A 20,650-nucleotide genomic window follows, 5' to 3' on the forward strand; every position below is an offset into this window, starting at 1 on the left:
TCAAAATGACTTAGCATATACCTACTCCCAACCAAGAATAACTGAATTATATAAATATATATGTATATACATTATGGAAATTCTATATAATTATATAATTATAAAATTAGATAATATATGTGTGTGTGTGTATATATATATATATATATATATATATATATATATATATATCTCAAAGCTACACACACACGGCTAATTTTATAGCTAGTTTAAGTCCCTTAAGAATATGAGAAGTCTTGAGGATAGTTCTAATGATAAATTGTAGGAATAAGGACATGAACTATAAATGTGTTAGTCCTAATCTCTAACTGTGCTATTGTGGCAAGAATGTTTTCTTTATGCCTGGGCATTTTTTCCTTTTATGATAACCAGTTCCAGGTAAAAACTGAGAGTTTGTAATCAGGAAAGGGTAATGAACCCTTTATATTTTCTTAGTGTTCTCTTGGGAGTAGGATGTCTTCTCCAGACCTACAAGATACAGTCTGTTTTCCTAGATAGTAAGAAAGTGGAGGAGTGCCTGGGTAGTCAGTAGGGTAAGTGTCTGACTCTTGATTTTGTTTCAGGTTATGATCTCTGGGCTGCAAGATGGAGCCCCAGGTCCAGCTCAGCACTGAGCATGGAGCTGGCTTAAGATTCTGTCTCTTTCCCTCTGCCCCTCCCACCCATCTACCAAACCCACACCCCACTTGTGCACGAGTACACTCTCCCCCTCAAAAAAAAAAAAAAGTGGAAAAAGGAAATGAAATTATAATTAAGAATTTTCAGTTAACAGCTTCCTACAAAGGGCACTGAAACACAATTAGTTAACCCAATGAAATATTGTAATCTTATTTGGCAGATATTTATTGAAGAATCAGTATGTTTTGGCATTGGGAAAACAGAAGTGTATTACTCAGGTCAAGTTCGTGTATGGATTTCAGAAAACCAAATATTGCAATAACTTAAGATAGATGTTTCCTTCTATCATCACATGTAAAAATCTCAGCTTCTTCTGTCTTGCTGCTCTGCTCTTCTCAGACCCTTGGCTGAAGAGCTTTACCCATGAAGACAGTATGTTGGCCAGCTGAAGGAAGGAAAGGAAAGGAAAATATGAGGGAAGGACAACTCTCCACCTCCTCCCTCATCTTTAGGAATGCTTTCCATAAGACATATAGCACACCTTTATTTTTATCCCACTGGCCAGAAGTTAATCATGTGCTTAAAGCAAGTTTAGGGAGAGCTGAGAAATGCTGTCTTTTCTGATTATTTACATTTATAGCTAATATTTCATAAAATCTTTGAAGAGTCAGCCTGTTTGATAGATGCTCATGAAAATCAGGGAAATGGGTTTTTGTGAATATGTCAGTGAGAAATTAAAAAAAAAAAGAAAACTAAAGGGGATGGGAGGACTGGATGACTATAGCATATTTGTGGCAATTTAGATTCAAGAGTGATTGTAGGTGAGTGAAGGACCCTAACTGTGATAGCAAACTCCCCCGAGATATTTATCTTCTGGAGCTTATCTTCTTTCCTCAAAACTTGATGAATTTTTGAAGGTATGAGGGTTTTTTTTAGAGAGAATATATTTCCCTGTCATTACTACATCTTACCTCCGCCAAAGGACTGAGGTGAATATCTGCAAGAAAGGAGATGATCTAGGAAGCTAATTGAATTAGAGATCAGTTTGTTAAAGAGTATGGAAGAGGGCTTCTAGCTTTTTTAGTTAACTGATCTACATTGGATATTTTCAATGTAGTTAACCAATACTTTGAGTTAGAACAAAGCAATATTTCATTCCTTATATTTCAAAATGAGTGTAAGTTAAAGACAGAAAATTTTGGATTTTAAATTGAGGTTTACGTAAATACTATCTCAATATGAAACTGAGTTCAAGTGTGTCTTTGTGGATTGGGAACCTTACCATTTTCAAATAAATGAAACAACCCTATTTAAGTGACAATGCATATTTATCAGGTTCTGTATATCTTTTAATTTTTATTTCACACATTATCTGGATAAAGAGAGGAAATATTTTTTAGTTATCAAGCCATCATGTTTAGAGAATGTTGGATGTAATAAAATATTAGTGAAATATTGCATACTGGTCATATGAATATACTACCTTGTGGGTTAGAGCCATAAGTTGAAATAAACCATATTCTCTGTCAAAATGAAGCTTATAATTAAGCTGAACAGAAGGTAAGATCCAGGATAACTACTAATATAATGCAGTACCAGATAAATACCAAATTAGTAAAACCTATGATAAACAAGAAGAATGCAGAAGGATCCAGAGAAAGGAAGACTATTTTAAGTCTTTGCATTGATGCATTCACAGACAAAAAGTTTATCTTGATATATTTATTGGAATGTTGGTAGAATTTAAATAATTTTTCATGTATGCGGTCTTTTGAAAGCAGAAAAAAATTTTTCTTTAAAGCACTTTAGATATAACCATTCTTCAGGTACAATACTTGAAATCATGTTTATTTTTTGAAGCTAATTTATATTCCAAATCTTTTGCAAGTATACAGTGATCTAGAAGTTATGAAGCTCAGGATGAACTGAATGTGCAACTTCCATGTTGACTGTTGCTGCAATGAAGGGCCTAGGTTCCGATCCCCATAAAACACATTATCTCACTGAATCAGGTACAAGGTACCTAGAGCATAGTATCTAACAAGCATTATCAGCACAGAGTTTTATTATGATGCCTAATTAACAGAAAAGAGGCTATTACAATAAATGATTAGGTGAAAAATGAAACTGATGAACCAGTCCCTAACTCCACCAGATTTCTTTTGTTTTCACTTGTTTTTACCTTGGTCACACTGGCTGAATATGAGTTGGTTTATTTCTTCCTGAACCCATTGCAGAAGGATGAAGATGCTTTACTTATTATTCTATGCAATCTATAACCAGGTCATAGGTGTCTTCCATAATCCTAAATACATGTTTTTTCTCTTTCAATTATTTTGATATAATGCTGATCACAGGTAGAAGAGCCAGAATGACTTTTTCAAAGGGAATAACTCAGTTTTGATTCTGTGCTGACATCTTGCCTCCACAGTGTTATTTCTAGCCCTATTAAAATCTCATACTCTTACAATTAAAACACAAGCACCTTGTTTAGAGTACTTCTGGTGTCACATTAAGTCTACATTGTCAATTATACATGGTTAATTGCATGCTGAATCATAGTAAGTATGTAACCATTATATATTAAGAAGCTAAATAAGATCTTTTTATTGTTAGATCCTGGAAAAGCAGAGATATATCTTTTTCTGCAGTGATGCATTTGGTCTAGGCAAATCATATCAGCATACCTTATTTGTCAAAATGGCTTGATCTTGCCTAATCAGGAAAGTAAAAACTTTTTTTTTCTTAGGCATATACATACTGACATACTTTAGTAATTTCAGTATGTTAAATGTCAAGTTACATGTGACTATCTGGTAATAAATAGACAAGAGATTGCATAGGAGTCATAGCACAGTTACACAGTGTGTGGAATATAGTGTATGGAACTGAAAATCAATTCTTTTAAATTCATAGGGTGAGGTCAGTATAACTTTTCTTTTGGTCATGCAAGGTGATACATATATCTTCAGAGCACAAAATCCTCAGTGATCACAAGCGAAGCTTAAAAGTAAATGAGGTCTTTTTTAAAACTGCAGAGTCACTTTTAACAAGACTAAGTTTATGTAAATTAGGTATTGAAATAAAGAGAAGCTAATATTTCAAGTATAAACCTTTGATGTGGAATTGTGCTTTTGTATTTAGTGTTTTGAAATTCACATAATTTGTTTTATTCTATGGTGCTTTAACCAGCAAAATCTTCTCGGACCTTATCACTATCTTTATTTATTTATTTATTTATTTATTTATTTATTTATTTATTTATTTATTTTCTAAGAGAGGGAGGGAGAGGAAGAGGTGCAGCGGCAGGCAGAAGGAGAGAGAGAATCTTGAGCAGACTCTATCCAGTGCAGAGCCAGACACCGGGCTTGATCCCACAGCCCTGAGATCATGACCTGAGCTGATATCAGGAGTCAGATACTTTACCAACTGAGGTGTCAGTTGGTAAAATTAAGTAAAGATTAAGTCAGCTTAATTTTGACTTAAGTTTGTTATTGATGATTAAAGGGGATTTTAAAAAGTGAATCACAAAACACACTGGGATCAAAAACAGTATGCACGTGTCCATGGTCTGGTGAACACAGTCACCAAGGCTTTGGCATGTACCTCCTTGCACGTGATTGAAGGTACAAGCTGGCTGGACTGCTGATCTGGAGGCAGCAGGTAAAGAACGGGATTTGCATCTTCACTGTGACATAGGTCAGGTATTCTGCAGCAGCAGGAGATGGAGTCAACCTTTGGAACTACAATAGGGCTTTCCCACTCAAGGAAATAAGCTAAACAACCCATTTCCCTGCTAGTCAATGCTACAATTTGGCAGAAAGCTTTGGACCCGAGAAGCCAAAAGCTAATGGATGAAGACATAACCCTACATACAGGAAGTGACTTGCTGACCAAATTGTTGATCTTCAAGATCTCCTTGGTGTAAGTGCTGATCTGCAAAATCATTCTGAGAAGTGGCCAGAGAGGAGGTGGCAGTTATAGGTACTGAAAACAAAAAGAAAACAAAACATTAGACCAGAAGGGTAAACACAAAAGATAGAAGGATAAGGGAAGGGGAGAGGGAATCACACAAACACACATACACGCACATGCACACATTATATAGTGTTAAAATTCAACTGAGTAAATTTTTATATCTAATTGGCTTTATTAAATGGTTCATGAATTAGGCATCATCCTATCTAGCAAGTAAAGAGGAGTCTCCAAAGAGTTGTACAAAATGGAAGGTTTTTATAAGCAGGAAAGTGTGGAAGAAAATTATTTGCGTATGCGTGCCTGCGTGCGTGCACGCGTGCGCGCGCGCACACACACACACACACACACAGACACTAGGATTCTTCCAAGCAAGTTCACTCTCCCTTAGTGGGGGAGAACAGAAGGTTTTATCATGCAGATTACCTCCTCTTCCTTTGGGGAATGGAGAGTACCCCTGTAATAGATTACCTTAGTGGTACTTCATGAGAAAATTCCTGACTGACCAGTTAAAATTTATATTTCTGGGGAGATCCAAACTGCAGTTAGATTAGGCACTAAGTCCTGGTTTGGTGACCGCCTAAATGATGCCATTTGAGCCTGTGGCTTTCTTTCTAACAATAGTTAAAATATATATATATATATCATGTATCTAATACACATACAATATATATATTATAATATATAATACATATGAATATATATATCCAACAAACTACAGTTTCTGTATTTGAGAAGCTAAATGGAGACATTAAACTAAAGTTATAAATGTAAGGGAATCATATGCATAGTGATTTTATTTGAATCCTTACTACTACTGGATTTACTATGAAGTAAATATAAAGAGATTTGGCTAAAAATGGGAAACCAGAAGAGAATGTTACAGTGAGTGTATCAAGAAGAAAATCAGTACATAGTAGAAAAATCAGGAAAATAAAGTTGCACAGTTCTTGGTTCACAGTATTCAGAAAATGTTTAGAGAAAAGATATAATTTTGTATAAAAAATCTCCTTAGAGCTAATTGTGCATGCCATTCACTTTGATCATAATTATTCCTTAGCCACAGAAACGTATCAACAAAAAAATAATCAAATTGCCAAAAAACATAAGGAATCTCAAATAAGCCCTGTTGGTTGACTAAAATTATCCACTTTTTAAGAAGCAAAAAAAAAAAAAAAAAGTAAGAATACAGTTTACCAAAACTCAAAGACTTCCACAAATGGTGTACCTAAAGATACACATATTATTTATGAATAGAAGAAAGGAAAATGTAGACTGTCCTTTTATAAAATAACAAATTATAAAAAAAAACAAGGAAGCAGAAATAGAAAAATATATTTAGTAATGCTACAAAATATCTCAAAAAGCAGCCCCATTATGTAGCTTTTTTTTAATATCAGCAACAAAAATACATTAGATAAAATTCTGGAAAATCTATTCTTAGAAAATGGAAAACATTTATAATAACTAATGTATTTTTTAATATTTGGAAAAATTATAAATGTTTATTTGAAATATGAAGAAAATCCTTATAAATAGCTAAAGAAAATAGATTAAATATAAAATGGAAAACTCTTACATTTACTAAATATGCAAATACTGTTACTGATAATATTTAGTAATCTTTTTAAAAAATTTTTATTTATTTATGATAGTCACACAGAGAGAGAGAGAGAGAGAGAGGCAGAGACACAGGCAGAGGGAGAAGCAGGCTCCATGCACTGGGAGCCCGATGTGGGACTCGATCCTCGGTCTACAGGATCACGCCCTGGGCCAAAGGCAGGCGCCAAACCGCTGCGTCACCCAGGGATCCCAATATTTAGTAATCTTAAGGCAGTTACTCTCAAATACTGGTAGTCATGTAAATAGATAAGAGTTTACTGGACTACAAATTTACAATATATATGAAAGACTGAGTATTATATGATAAAAATATAAAGTGTTTATGTAGGTAGGGGAAATATTCAAACAAGCCTATTATTATTATATTATTATTATACTATTATTCATCATACTTGCAAATCAAAAACACCACATAAAGATATCATGATGAAGTGGTTAATTGCACTATGGTATATCTGCATTATTTAGTTAGTGAAAGCAATGTTATAAAAAACTATTTAAAAAATAAACTATAGGGATCCCTGGGTGGCGCAGTGGTTTAGCGCCTGCCTTTGGCCCAGGGCGCAATCCTGGAGACCCGGGATCAAATCCCACGTCAGGCTCCCGGTGCATGGAGCCTGCTTCTCCCTCTGCCTGTGTCTCTGCCTCTCTCTCTCTCTCTCTGTGACTATCATAAATAAATAAAAATTAAAAAAAATTTAAAAAAATAAACTAATAAACACATAATTAAATTTTATAGTATTATTTAGTTAAGTGAAAATAATTCATAGGATTGTATACATAAAATATTAACTATGTAAAGGGAATATACCATATGTATACCATACCAACATGCAAATCATTGTAAGTCCTAATTAAAGCCAGTAATTGTTTTCTCTGCATAAGTTTATACATGATATTTGTGTAATGCTTTTTATCACTGTATATAAAGAACATATATCTAAATTCAGAAATAAACACAATTATATTAAAGATTTTAGACAGAAGAAAGGTGAGTTGATTTTGGAAGAGCAAACCAATATGTGAAGTTCAGTAACTTTATGAGCAAGAAAATAAATTCAATATGATCTGTGTAAGATTTTTAAATGGGTTGAAGCTCATTTCAATGGATCTTTGAAGGTAAAATGTTGGAGCAGTGTTTTAACATTTTCTCCCACGACACTGATAATGATCTCACAAAGTTGTTTATAATCATTTTATTGCATTCATCAGCTGAGACTAATTATAACTCAGATGAAAATCATCCTTGCAGAGTGCATTCTAAATATTAATAAACATAAATAATGCAAGTTTACTATTAAAGCAATTCAAAACAACAAACAGAACCCACAGGGAGTTCCTTAAAATTAATCTGGTTCCACATAAATTCTGTCTTAAAATGTTCAAAGCAACAATATCCCATATCACAGGATATATTAACTTTCTCCTTTCTTTTTGTTCTGTTTTCTAATTTTGTAGGACAAAGTAATAGATGTGAGTGGTTGGCAGGTCAGGAAGAGTTTAGTGGTAACTTCTAACAAGGAAAATAGAATAACTTAAATATGAATTGGCTAAGAAAGAACTGAGAACAAGCTCCTCTTGTTGCTTTGCTTTTCTAAAATTCTGGAATGTTATTCATACCTTTTATCTTCATTTCCTGGACTGTCAAAAATCGCAGCTATTGAGGATATGGAAATGTATTTGTAACTTCAAATATCTATTTTAAATAAATGGCCTTCAAATCTCAGATAAATTGACACATTCGATTTTAAAACTTGTAGCTTTTAACAGTATCGCTATTGAATTTTAAGGGGTCTTATTTCGATTGTTTCAGAATGAAAATATATCACACAAGCAAAATGATTAGCTTTACGACCTTGACAAATTAATTAACATTTTATAGTTGCCATCTGATCATTGATGATAAGTTTTTCTCCTTCACAAAATTGTTATTAGCATGAAATGAGATATGATTTGTAAAACACAGAACACAAACTCTATTAATGTCTATCCCTATTATTACTGTCATGTTTCCTTCCTGGTTCTGCATGCCATTACAGTTTATTGCCATTCCTTTCCTGTTACTGGACTCCTTGAATTTGAAGAGATGTGTCAATACCAATTTTAACTCTGCCACTTAATATGTGGTCTCAGTTTTCTCAATCTCACTTTTCATGTGTTAAATGGCATTAGCAGTACCTGAGGTAACCTATAGTCAGCTATAGCCACTCCAAATACATGGGAGAGGAAAAAAATAAAACAGACATGTGAAAATACTTGTAAAGTCTAAAATGCTATTCAGAGAGTAACTCAGGTTATAAAGCTGCACATTTGTGCTAATTCTGAAATTATACAATGTCAAAAACTTTAGTTACAATCTGGCATACAATGAGCAAGTGCTTCCAAACATATATAAAGATAACTTCCAGAATTTTGTGGTGATTGAGCGTGTTTATTTAAAAAGACAAAAATTAAAAAAGAAAACCATGATGCTTTTTCAAGGTTTCCCTTTTGTCATTCAGAACACTTGGTGTTCTGTAGACAAAATTTATGTTTCCTTGGATAATGTCAAAAAGTTTGTTTTCATTAAGAGATTTTTAATCAACCAAATACAAGAAATCTTAACACTCTACTTTGTTGTTTTTTTTCCCCCACAAACCTTCTTATCATAATTTCTAACATGACTTTAGTAAAGATCTTTCATTTCTTCCCTCTCTATAAAAGAAATGTTTTATTTAAAAAAAAGAAAAACCTATTTAGTAAATATGACTACAGTCAAACCATGTGAAAGTTAAAAGCGTATCAAGTTCAATGACGGTAATGAATAAAGAAATTCCCAAAACAGAAAGTTTGACTTAAAACATTTGCTGCATTTTAATGCTTTAGATTAAAGATGCAAGTGGTAAACTCTCAGCAAACTTCCAAATCACAAGGTCAGTAAGAACGGAGTTGCTAAAGGTCATATTTCTAGACAAGAGGAGAAATATCTAGATTCAGTGTTTATATATTTGGTTAAATCATTTAGATTTGCATAGTAGAAAACAGAAGAGTGACCAATTTACATGATGATTTCATTTAATCATTAATGTCACTAAAATTCTGAAGGTGTTGTTATCCTTTTTCATATTTGCAGATTTTTCTGCTGACTCTGGATTGATATGGTGGAATGAACATCTCTATAAACAGTTCATATTGAGAACAAGTTTCCCATAAGTGGTGAAATTGAAAAATTTTGTCTTTAGTCCCTTCAGATCCAGACAATTGTACAGGCAAATTAAATCAAAACTTAAAGGAACAGATCAACTATGTTCTGTAGAAAGTCTTCTTTGAAATATAAGGCTCCCAAACTCATATGATAAACTCTAAAATAAGTTTGATGGTCAAACTGGACAAGAATAATATAATAAAAGAAAACTGGAGTCAGTCTCATTGATGAACATAATTACTAAGATCTTTGGTGGTAAAAACAATACATGATGATGAAGTAAATTGTAGCATAGGAAGGCAAGGCTTAAGTGATTTAGTTCACAGCATTAACATCTTCCAGAAGGAAAATGCTAATGCTCTTCTCAAATTGCTGCATTTTCTTCATCATTACCTTTCTTTTCTTCCCTGTCCTCCTTTTCTCTTCCCTCTAACCTCTGCTCCAACCTCTAACAAATACTTAATTTCTCATATGCCTAAATTAATTTAGCCTTCTGTCTCAGAGTAAAGGTATCTCAAAAAACTTATTCAGACTTATGTGTCACATTCATAGAAACATTTATGTTAGAGACTATATATGGGATTAAGGCAGCCAGTGCCATGAGTTAAAGAGCCATAGATAGTAGTACAAGAACCACTTTGGATTTGGAATGGGGGTGATTGACTTTGTATCTATTTAAGCTCATCTCTGAGCTCACCACAACTCTCCCCATGGGAAAGGTGATGGGCGACCTTACTATTACATGCAAGCTGAGTTGCTCTTTGCTGCTGATTACCTTTGACTCCAGAACATGATAACTTCCCCTCTTTGACTTTCACCACATGATGCAGTGTTGATGTGCGTCTTTCACCCCTTAGCTAGTAATGAATGATAAAATCATTTGGTCTTATCCTTTAATCTGCCCTTAGGATATGCCTTTCAACTTTTTTTTCATGCAAAAGACTCTTCTTCAGTACACACCAAAGGATTACTTGTCATGCTCTGGATCAAAAATTCAATACCCAGGGATAATTCCTTCTAATAAATGTATCCCTCATCTTCATTTATATGGAACTTCAAAAAATAGTCATTTTCATCATTATTATATTTATGTAATAACTCTACTCCACCATTAAATCTACTAAAAGCACTTAGAAATTAAAATACAGTAAGAGGGACGACTGGGTGGCTCCGTGGTTGAGCATCTGTCTTTGGCTCAGGTCGTGATCCAGGGGTCCTGGGACTGAGTCCCGCATCAGGCTCCTCACAGGGAGCCTGCTTCTCTCTCTACCTCTCTCTCTGTGTCTCTCATGAATAAATAAATAAAATCTTTAAAAATAAAAATAAAATAAAATACAGTAAGAGTAGGACATTTAGGAGCGTGTGGGTGGCTCAATCAGTCTCAGGGTCCTGGAATCCAGCCCCCTTTCAGACTCCCTGCTCTGTGGTGATTCTGCTTCTCTCTCTCACTCTGCCCCTCCCCTTCACTCATGCTCTTTTTCAAATAAATAAAGTCTTAAAAAAAAAAGAATAGGACATTAATAAGTTTAAAAATGAGTCGGTGAAGGTAGATGCTGTCAAATATTTGGAATGACTAAAATCAGGCATTAAATTTAGCAACCAAGGCAAAATGGGAATTTATGAGATATAATTTTCTACCCCCACCCCCACCCAATGTATGGCTTTCCATACATGAAAGCCATAGTAATACAAAAGAATAGAAGATAGTCTAAAATAAATACATTTCTATTGCTCCCATCTTTTTGAAAAAGAGATATAAAAGAATATATGCACAGTGATTTTCCTGTAGATAGAGAAAATAAAGGAAGGCTAATACAATCATTCCTACATTTCCATCATTCTATTCTGCCCAACAATAAGGAAATATTGTATTGAAGGTACATTTGCCAATTTATAATATTTTGAACTTAAATGTCAGCATGTAATTTTCCTAAAATTTCCTAACACAAAGATAATGAAGCTGGAAAATACTTGAGAGATAATTTCTCTTGGGTTGAACAGTTCAGAACAGATAGTTATCTTTCTTTTTTGTAAGAATTTACATAACTATCTATGATGATTTTATAACCTTGGGTGGTCAAGAATGAGCTAAACCCTATCTGCTCTCATTTAACAGAAAAAAAAAGTGCAAAAATAAACCAAAAAGGCTAAAATATCAAAATGTTCTGTTAGATAATATTTGAAACATTTTAACAAAGCATTTTGTGTTTTGGTGTAGATATGATGAAAGCCTAATTTTCTCAAATGCAATGAGGTACTCTACAGTTCCTAAAATATTTCATGGATTTTGTTTAAAATATATATAAGAAATTAGTAATTTAAAAAAATAATTTTCATGCTCAGGGCCTTCATAGAGGGATTAATATGTAAACATCAATTTTGACAATCCAAAAGAAGAATAACACATATAATGCATATGCTGAACTCTTTTTTTTTTTTTTTCTCCATGTGCTTGTGAAATCTTGAGTTGATAGAGCCCTGTAGGATAAAAATGTGGATACCTTGGTCTGCAGCCTCTCCTTTTCATTATAGGAAGGTGTATAGTTTTTCCACAAAGTAGAATAGAAATAATGGAGTTTAACTTCTGCGGCCAACTTATAAAAAGCAATGTAGTTTTTTCCTGTGTATGTGTTTATGTGCACACATATAATTATTTATTAGTATTTTAAATCATTGCAATATTTTTTATGAGATTATATGTACATTTTCCACCTTGAAAGCATGAATAGAATACATGACTAATAATGACCAAAAGCCAAATTGCAAATTCTAAGCACTTCTTCTCCTTCTACATAATTTTCTTTTCTCTCTCTTTCTCTCTCTTTTTCCCTCCATAAATGATGGTTAAATGATCTTGAAATTGGGTTTGAATAGCACTAAAAATAATCACAATTACCCAGGTACTTAGTACTCATATTTCAAACCAGATTTTATTTTTCATTCTTCCCATTTCCAAAGTTTCTGCAGAAAATTTATTCACATTTTTTATTGGAATTTCTGGATTTTGTGCCTAGCTTGATGAAATAAAATAGCAGAATTTATCTGTTTAAATGGGCTCTTTACTTTTAATTGTGAATTTAAAACATAATAAGAAAATTTATTCTAATGCTTGACAAATCTTTTTTTTTTTTTAAAGATTTTATTTATTTGAGAGAGAGTGAGTGAGAGAGAGCATGAGAAGGGGAAAGGTCAGAGGGAGAAGTCAACTCCCCACTGAGCAAGGAGCCTGAAGCCCGGCTCAATCCCAAGACTCTGGGCTCTTGATCTGAAGTCTAAGGCAGATGCTAACTGCCTGAAGCACCCAGGCACCTCTAGTGCTTGACAAATCTCAATGAGTGTTACAAACTTGGGCCTAAATGAATAGATTAAAGAAAAAGTATGTCTTCCCTACTCCAAACTTTTATTAATATTTTTTGACTTTATTCTTCTATATTTTCATAATTAGGAAAAACCTAGATTATTCATTCGAGGCATGCTAAGTCTTGTTTTATAAAATGTTGTGTTTTTAAGGACAGTTACTCATCTTTTTTCATAGAATCAGGAAGATGTGACTTGGAAGGAAACATGTAGATACTCTTACAGTATTTTCATTTCGTTGGGAAAGCCACAAGCACAAGTTGCATGGTTGGCTGTGACGATGTGAACCTGAGAGTTGGTTCCTAACCCACCAGTTGGGTGATTTTTCCATTAACTTATTTTCTCATTTTTCCAACTGAATTCAATTTTGACAAAAATTCTTCATAGTTTCCTCGCCGTGCCTTTTTTATAAAGACTCGAGTAGAAAATCAAACCAAACCTCCCAAGAAAAAATAAACAATCAAATGAACAAAACAAATTAACAGGCAAATTAATCGTAAACATGTCCACAAAACAGAATAAAGAGGATTAAAGGGGGGGGGAACCCAACAACATTAAACTTCTGCCTTATTTTTCTTTGAAGAGGATTAAATTTTCTACAGAAAACTGAGTGTGATAGATTATTTTTTTAAAGTGCTGTATGGCCTTGGTTCTGCTGTAAAATTCTCAGTGATCTGTAGAATTAAATGCTTGTTTGGAGGCTGACTTTTGATCATCTGTAAAACTTGTGTGGGAACCAAATCAGTCACAAGATCCCTTTCAACTCCAAAAATCTTATTAAAATAAACAAATAACCAAAAAAGAAACCCACATTTTTTTTTCAATATGGTCTGTCAAGTAGTTGTCAAATGGACAGCTACAAAATGTCACTTCCTAAATATTACAGCAATGGTTGCTTTAAGAAGCATCACTTGTAGGAGGTTGCACAAAGAAAGCAAATGCCAGCACAACTTCATGTTGAAAATTGAGTGATCTTTAAATCAAAAAAAGAGATTTGGATAACGAACTTACTTTTAGATCTCAATCATTCATTCATAAATTTATTCTCGAAATTACACCTATCATTGACATTTTCTTTCTCTGTAAAATAAACTTGATATCTAATCAGAAATTTGACTATGCTCAGTAAACTTTAGCAAGCCTCATTTAAAATATCAGAGCTTATTATTATGCTCAGTATATTTTAATACTTTTTGAGATGTCAATGGAATCTCGCTCAAGAGACAGGATCCTGCCTAAAGTTGCATAGTGAAAATATGGTCACAACATTGGTTTCTTGACATACATTCCTTTAAACAATTATTTAAATTCTAAACGGTCTCTCAGATTTCAGTTAAGCTTTAAACTGAAAATGAAAATAAAACTTGTAGTGTGGACGGATGGGTGATAGAAACTGAGTGGCTAATTTCATTAGTACCTAGTGCTGTATGTTCCTGGGCGATTCAGTAAAAAACAAATAGATTTGCAAAACAATACCATTTAATTTAAAATTTAATTTTCCTCTAAATTTCTGTTTGGAAGTCTAAGCATTACTAATTTACGTGAAAAAAGGTAGCAGGACAACTGTTTTCTTCCTAAATCCAGGCCCCCCCACCCCCACCCCCACCCCCACCCCCGCTTTCTCTGCATGTACTAAAAAGCCTCTACTGGTACCAATTTCTACCTTTACATAGATCTTCTAGGTTGCATTTTACCAATTTACTTTCCATTAATCTTTATGTAGTAACAAATTGGCAGGATGACAAATAAACAGGCAAAGAGGAGAGAATGCCAAAATGTTTTCATTCCACTACTAAGCAGTAAAAAAGAGGAAGACACCACTTTCATCTTTTTGATATGAATACTTCATTTTCACTCCTAGAATGAGAGAATACATTCTGCTTTATTTGGAAAAAAAAAAAAAAGTTTCCCTGAGGTGTAAAAGAATTGTAGATAAAGGAAAATACATTGCACTCCATAGCACTTACAGCTAGTTCACTCTAGCTACTTCTTCTTCTAAAACTGGTTTTCCAAAAATCTAAAGTAAATTTACTGAAAGCCAGGACTATTCTTTTGGTACAGAAAACATATCTAATTTATTAACTTTTTTTTTTTACATTCTTAATTAGTATTTTTTTCTAAGAAAGGTCACAAAATGAGTTACATTGTAAATATTTCCAAGGTTTGGAAGAATGGTGACTTATTTTGGGATTGTAAAATGAAATGGCCTACATTTGAGTGTATGGTTAAGTTTGAATTGGTTATCAGATTACTGTAATATTTTTAAAGTGTTAGGATTATGAAATTTGTATTAATGTGATGCATCATGTATCTCTTTATTGTAATTTCCAAGATATCAGAATGGGTCAGGTTCATGGTTCTTTTCTGTTTTATTATCTAACCCTTCTTATGACCTAAGATAACATAAAATTACGTATAATATAAAAGTATTCCATATATTATGTGTGTGTGTGTGTGTGTGTGTGTGTGTGTGTGTAATCCGCAAAACAGTAGAAATCCACAGACCAAAGGTTAGTTTCCCCTTTTCTCCTGTAGGAGACAGTTTGCCCAAACAGATTTTACAAAATGGGAATTGGAAGTACACTACATTGCCTCTGCATTTGCTCCTGAGTTGAGCATGCTTGCTTCTTTGCCATGGGCCACCAGTCTCATCACAGATCAAGAACATGGCTTGACATACTTGGGCTGCTCTCCATAGAAAGAGATTTTTCTTTAATAGAAATATTATTTTTCTTAATATTCCTCATATGCCTACCTTGCAGGAAAACATACACACCTATTCACATAATTCGTTCATCTCCAAATCCATCCTTCAGAGTACATTAACCAAATAGGTGTTTTTTTAGTCTAGAATAAAAATCCTACAGGACTCCACAGGATATTAGATGTTGAAAGGTTTTCACAATAGTCTAGGAAGAATAAAGATATAGTAATTCTGGTCATCTTTCTATTTTTCTCAGAAATATGAATAGTGAATATACTTTTTTTTTACCCCCTGTTTGTCATTGGGTATCATTTGTTTTCTAAGTATATAGTTGGTTTAAATCACACTGTATAAATCACATTTATACATATAACACACACATACATACACACAAATACATAAATCTCATGGATAAAAACAAGTTCTCAGAGACACTTTAAATCATAGTGCAAGGCAGCCCGGGTGTCTCAGTGGTTGAGTGTCTGCCTTTGGCTCAGGTCATGGTCCTGGGGTCCTGGGATCAAGTCTTGCATCGGGCTCCCTGAGGGGAGCCTGCTTCTCCCTCTGCCTGTGTCTCTGCCTCTCTGTCTCTGTCTCTCTCTCTCTCCCCCCACCCTGTGTCTCTCATAAATAAATAAATAAAATCTTTAAAAATAAATAAATAAATAAATAAATATGCAAAGGACCAAGCTATTTGTGAACTGTAAAGATGTTTTCTTTAACTTCATATAATTTCTTAATAAATAAAAGTTTACAAATCAGGAAATTCCACATAAAGTTCAGGATACTGACAATTATTAAAGTTTATACTATCTTGCTACATTGGGATGGCATCCCGAAATGGCAACAGTAGGATGAATCTGATTAGTGGTGCACCCTTTCGATTGAGCATAAGCTCTCCATCTTGACATTCTCTCTATCACACACACAATGTATGTATATGCCCTTACAGCCAGCCACTTGTCACTTTTTTACCTTCCAGGATCCTAAAATACGTGTTTGTAATTGTGTTAGAGTTCTCCAGAGAAACAGAATTAATAACATGTAGAAATATATACTTATATACACATATATGTATGTGTATGTGTGTGTGTGCATGTGTATATATATAAATGGCCCATGCAATCATGTAGGCCTCCATAATTGCATATATTATATATATTATATATATATATATATATATATATATATATATATATATATAATCTCCCATTTGCAATCTGGAGACCCAGGAGAGCCTGTAGTATAGTTTTAATCCAAGGCCTAAGGTATGAGAACCAGAAATGATGGTGTAAGTTCCAGTCCAAGTGGAGAAGATTGATGTCTCAGCTTGAAACCAGTCAGATAGAGAAAGCAAATTTTCCATTACCTCTTTTTTGTTCTATTCAGATCTCCAGTAGAACATATGAGGCCCATTCACATTGGGGAGGACAACCTGTTTTATTTAGTGTACCAATTCAAAGATTAATTGTATCCAGAAACACTCTTGATCCACAGGCAGAATAATGTTTGACCAATATCTGGGCAACCAGTGGCCCCAAGCTAACATATTAAATTAACCACCCCAAGTCCACATCTTGTTAACTTGACACTCATACACATATCTTTAAACCACTCTTAATTTCCAGTAAAGACAATGATAAGGTCATAATTCCACCTCACTTGATACAGCTATGTTTTGTCCAAAGAAAAACACACTAACCCCATTCCCAGAAGAGGGGATAAAGTCCTCAAGTAAATTTATTCTCCTTAACTTAAATGTTATAACATCCCCAAACTTAAATACTATGATATAAAATGTATAATACGTAAATATTTTAAGTCAGCACATAATATCATTAAATTATTAATTATGAAAATAAGTCAGTGCATCTTATGTTATATGATAAGGGAATAAAACAGGGAGGAAAAACAAAGATACCTGCTTAATATATGTCACTACAGTATATACTAATAAGATATGCCCCTATGTATTATACAATATTAACATATTATATTGTTGGTTATATTAATGCATGATTAATATAAATCATATATATTAAAATATATAGGAAAACATTCATAACAAAATAAGGACAAGAATTTGACAATTACTGTACGAATTTCCATAACTGGGCACGTAATTGTATCTGGTATTTATAATGACTTCTTCTACTACCCATTCTGCATCTTCTTTGCTTTCAGGAAGCCCTTTAGCTGCTCCTTGGTTCTTTACCAAGCAAAGTGACCTAAACCTTCATTTTTGAAGGATTTGTGCCAGTGATAGTTCTGCCTGGCCTGAGTCGTTATTTTGGTTTTTGTTTGTTTGTTTGTTTGTTTGTTTTTTCCTTGTTTTTTTTTTTTTATACCTTTTTTACCTCAATCAGTGGGCATGGTAATATTAAGAGACACCCTAAGGGGGGCTCCTATATTCCTTACTTTCATTGTGGAGTGGCAGTCCAGTTTCCCCAGGGTGCTCTGGATTACCCCATCCTGCACTTGACTTCTCTCTTTGCTTGTTTAGTCAAAGGCCTGAGCAACCTAAAGTCGACAGACAGCAGTCTTAATTTCCAGTTCAACAGACTAACTGTTTTTTCTCCTGGTGGAAGTAGCCTTCTATTTGGAACTCTGTCCTCTAGGCCAACAGAGCAAAGGTCGTGGGAACAGGAAGTAAACATTTTGTTAGCGGGTCACTAGGAGTGATGATAGTAAGTGATGACACTCGCATTTCCACTCCTTGATTCCTGGACCCATGAATCCTGGCTATGGGATAAACAACAGCATATATTGGACTCTCATTCAGAGACTCTCATATGCAGCTTTCTGAAGAAAATTGCTGTAGCCTACAAAGTATTCCCATGTAGCTGGGGCTGTAACTGAGTCTTCAAAAGGTCATTCCAAACTTCTATTAAGCCAGCTGTTTCAGGTTGATAAAATAAATGAATTTCATGAGCATGAGCCAAAGCCAGACTTCTTTTACTATGATGTAAGTTCTTTGATCAGAAGCAATGCTGTGTGGAGTACCATGACAGAAGCATTCTGTAAGTCCATGGATAGTAGTTTTAGCAGAAGCACTGCATGTAGGGAAGGAAAATCCAAATCCAGAGTAAAAGTGTCTATCTTAATTAACAGTAATCACGCCTCGGATAAACCTCATTGGCTATGATACTGCCACTGTGCAAAGCTTAAAAAGTGTCTATTTTACTAAGACCAAAATTCTCCCATTCTGTAATGGAAGCAGTCTAATGTAATCAGCCTGCCACCAGATAGGAGAATGACCACTCTGGAGAATGGTGTCATATTGGAGACTCAGTGTTGGTTGGTCTCTGTCCTGGCAGTTTGGGCACTCAGCAGAGGCTGCAGCCAGGTTGGCCTTATTAAGTTGAAATTCAGGTTGTTGAGCCCATGCATAAACTTCCATCTATGCCATCATGGCCAACTTGAGATCATTGGGCAATGATAGGAGTGGCAGACAAAATGACCTATTTTGTCTACTTATTGAAATTTATCTCAGCTAAGATCACCATTTGACCATTCACAAAGGACACAAATATCTTCACATTTTCTTGCCAATGCAGCAAGGTCTGTCTACATACCTCTTCCTCAGATTTTCTTGTCACTGGTTTTCCAGGCATGTTCCTTCTAGGCCCCTGACCTTTCAGCCAAACCATTTCCCATGGCCTATAAATTAGTCTATAATCACCTATCTGGTCATTTCTCCTTCCCAGTAGTCCACAACCAAGTGTACCACTCCAAGTTCTGCCCACTGAGAGAATTACCTTTTGCTCCTGTCATTCATTGTTGTCCCAGAAAGCTATAGCGCTCACTGCAGTCGTCCAACATTATAAAGTGGTGTCTACCTATCCTGTAATGTCATTTGTAAACCAGGCCTGAATCTTCTCTTCCTCGGTCAACTGGTCATAGGGAACACCCCATCACAGCATAGGTACAGGCCAGAAGAGAAGAGGCAGTGTAGCAAGATGGTATCTATGGGCATTTGGGGCATTTCATGTAACTTACTTGCACCTTCAGAACCTACTTGTGTTGAATCCTATATGTATCACTCCCATTTGATGATGCAGTTTTGTTGTGCACACCCTACTGGATGGCTTGGAGGGACAGGTAGCAGTACCCAGTACATAACAGGAAGCTTAAGTCACATGGTAACTTAGTGGCTTTTTGTTCAAGCATTTTGTCTCTATTGAAGCCCAGTAGCTGGCCAATAGCTGTTTCTCAATTGGAAAATATTTGTGTAGGATGGTAGGGCTTTGCTCTAAAACACTGATGGTCTGTGCTATGAGTCACCTGTAGGGGTTTACCTAAGGCTTCAAAAAGCATCCCTATCACCACTAAAACTTCAAGCACCATTGGATCTGTGGATCATATGTCGATCATATGGCCCAAGTGGCAGAAGCAGCTTTCACAGCAGTTTGGATATGTTTCAGAGCCTTCTCCTTTTCTGAGCATCGCTCAAAAGCAGTTACTTTTCACATCACTGGTAATTGATCCAGAATAACATTCAAATAAGGACTAGTTGCCTTCAAAATCCAGAGTGCCAGTAAGTATGGTACCTCTTTTTTATTGTCAGGGGGGTCAGATGCAACAACCTATTCTTCACCATAGAAGGAATACCTTGACATCCCCCATGTGAGAGGGATCAAATCAATGGATCTGAGCAGTGGTGTACTCTCTTGACTGAACTTAAGCTCTCCATTTTACACCTTTTCTACCATTCACATGATGTACATGTATGGCATTCCAACCAGCAACTTGTCTCTTTTAACTTCGAGGTACTTAGAACATATGTTTGCAGTCAGGTCTTAATCTATAAGGAAAATAAAATCTTCTTATCTGCACCATAATTGGTATATTGACTTTTCCACGGTGAAATTAATCCTTTGCATCATTCCGTAATTAGGTTCTCTCTTTCTTTTCCCTGTCCATCTATGCCTAGACCAAGCGATAATAGTGCCTTTACTAAGGGAGACTCCTGGGCAGCCCGGGTGGCTCAGCAGTTTAGCACCGCCTTCAGCCCAGGGTCTGATTCTGGAGACCCTGGATCAATCAAGTCCCGCACCTGCAGGACCCTGCATGGAGCCTGCTTCTCCCTCTGCCTATGTCTCTACCTCTGTGTGTGTGTGTGTGTGTGTGTCTCTTATGAATAAATAAATAAATAAAATCTTTAAAAAATAAAAACTAAGGGAGACTCC

The 20,650-nt window shown here is 34.8% G+C and overlaps 1 long non-coding RNA gene and 1 pseudogene across 2 annotated transcripts; both read right to left on the bottom strand.

Moving 5' to 3' along the window:
* Positions 1–817: 817 nt before the first annotated feature.
* On the bottom strand, positions 818–18,071 carry LOC112643846 (uncharacterized). Of its 2 annotated transcripts, none has more exons than XR_003125937.2 (4): positions 17,880–18,071; positions 15,534–15,666; positions 4,495–4,605; positions 818–1,063 (listed from the first exon to the last, which is right to left on the bottom strand). It is a non-coding gene; the product is annotated as an uncharacterized LOC112643846 (long non-coding RNA). The 2 variants fall into 2 exon arrangements; XR_003125938.2 differs by having other exon boundaries at positions 15,513–15,666.
* A 472-nt stretch (positions 18,072–18,543) lies between these two features.
* LOC112645770 (U4 spliceosomal RNA) lies at positions 18,544–18,626 on the bottom strand (annotated as a pseudogene).
* Positions 18,627–20,650: the final 2,024 nt, after the last annotated feature.

This window comes from Canis lupus, chromosome 1 (assembly GCF_003254725.2).
Source record: "Canis lupus dingo isolate Sandy chromosome 1, ASM325472v2, whole genome shotgun sequence".
Classification (NCBI taxonomy): domain Eukaryota; kingdom Metazoa; phylum Chordata; class Mammalia; order Carnivora; family Canidae; genus Canis; species Canis lupus.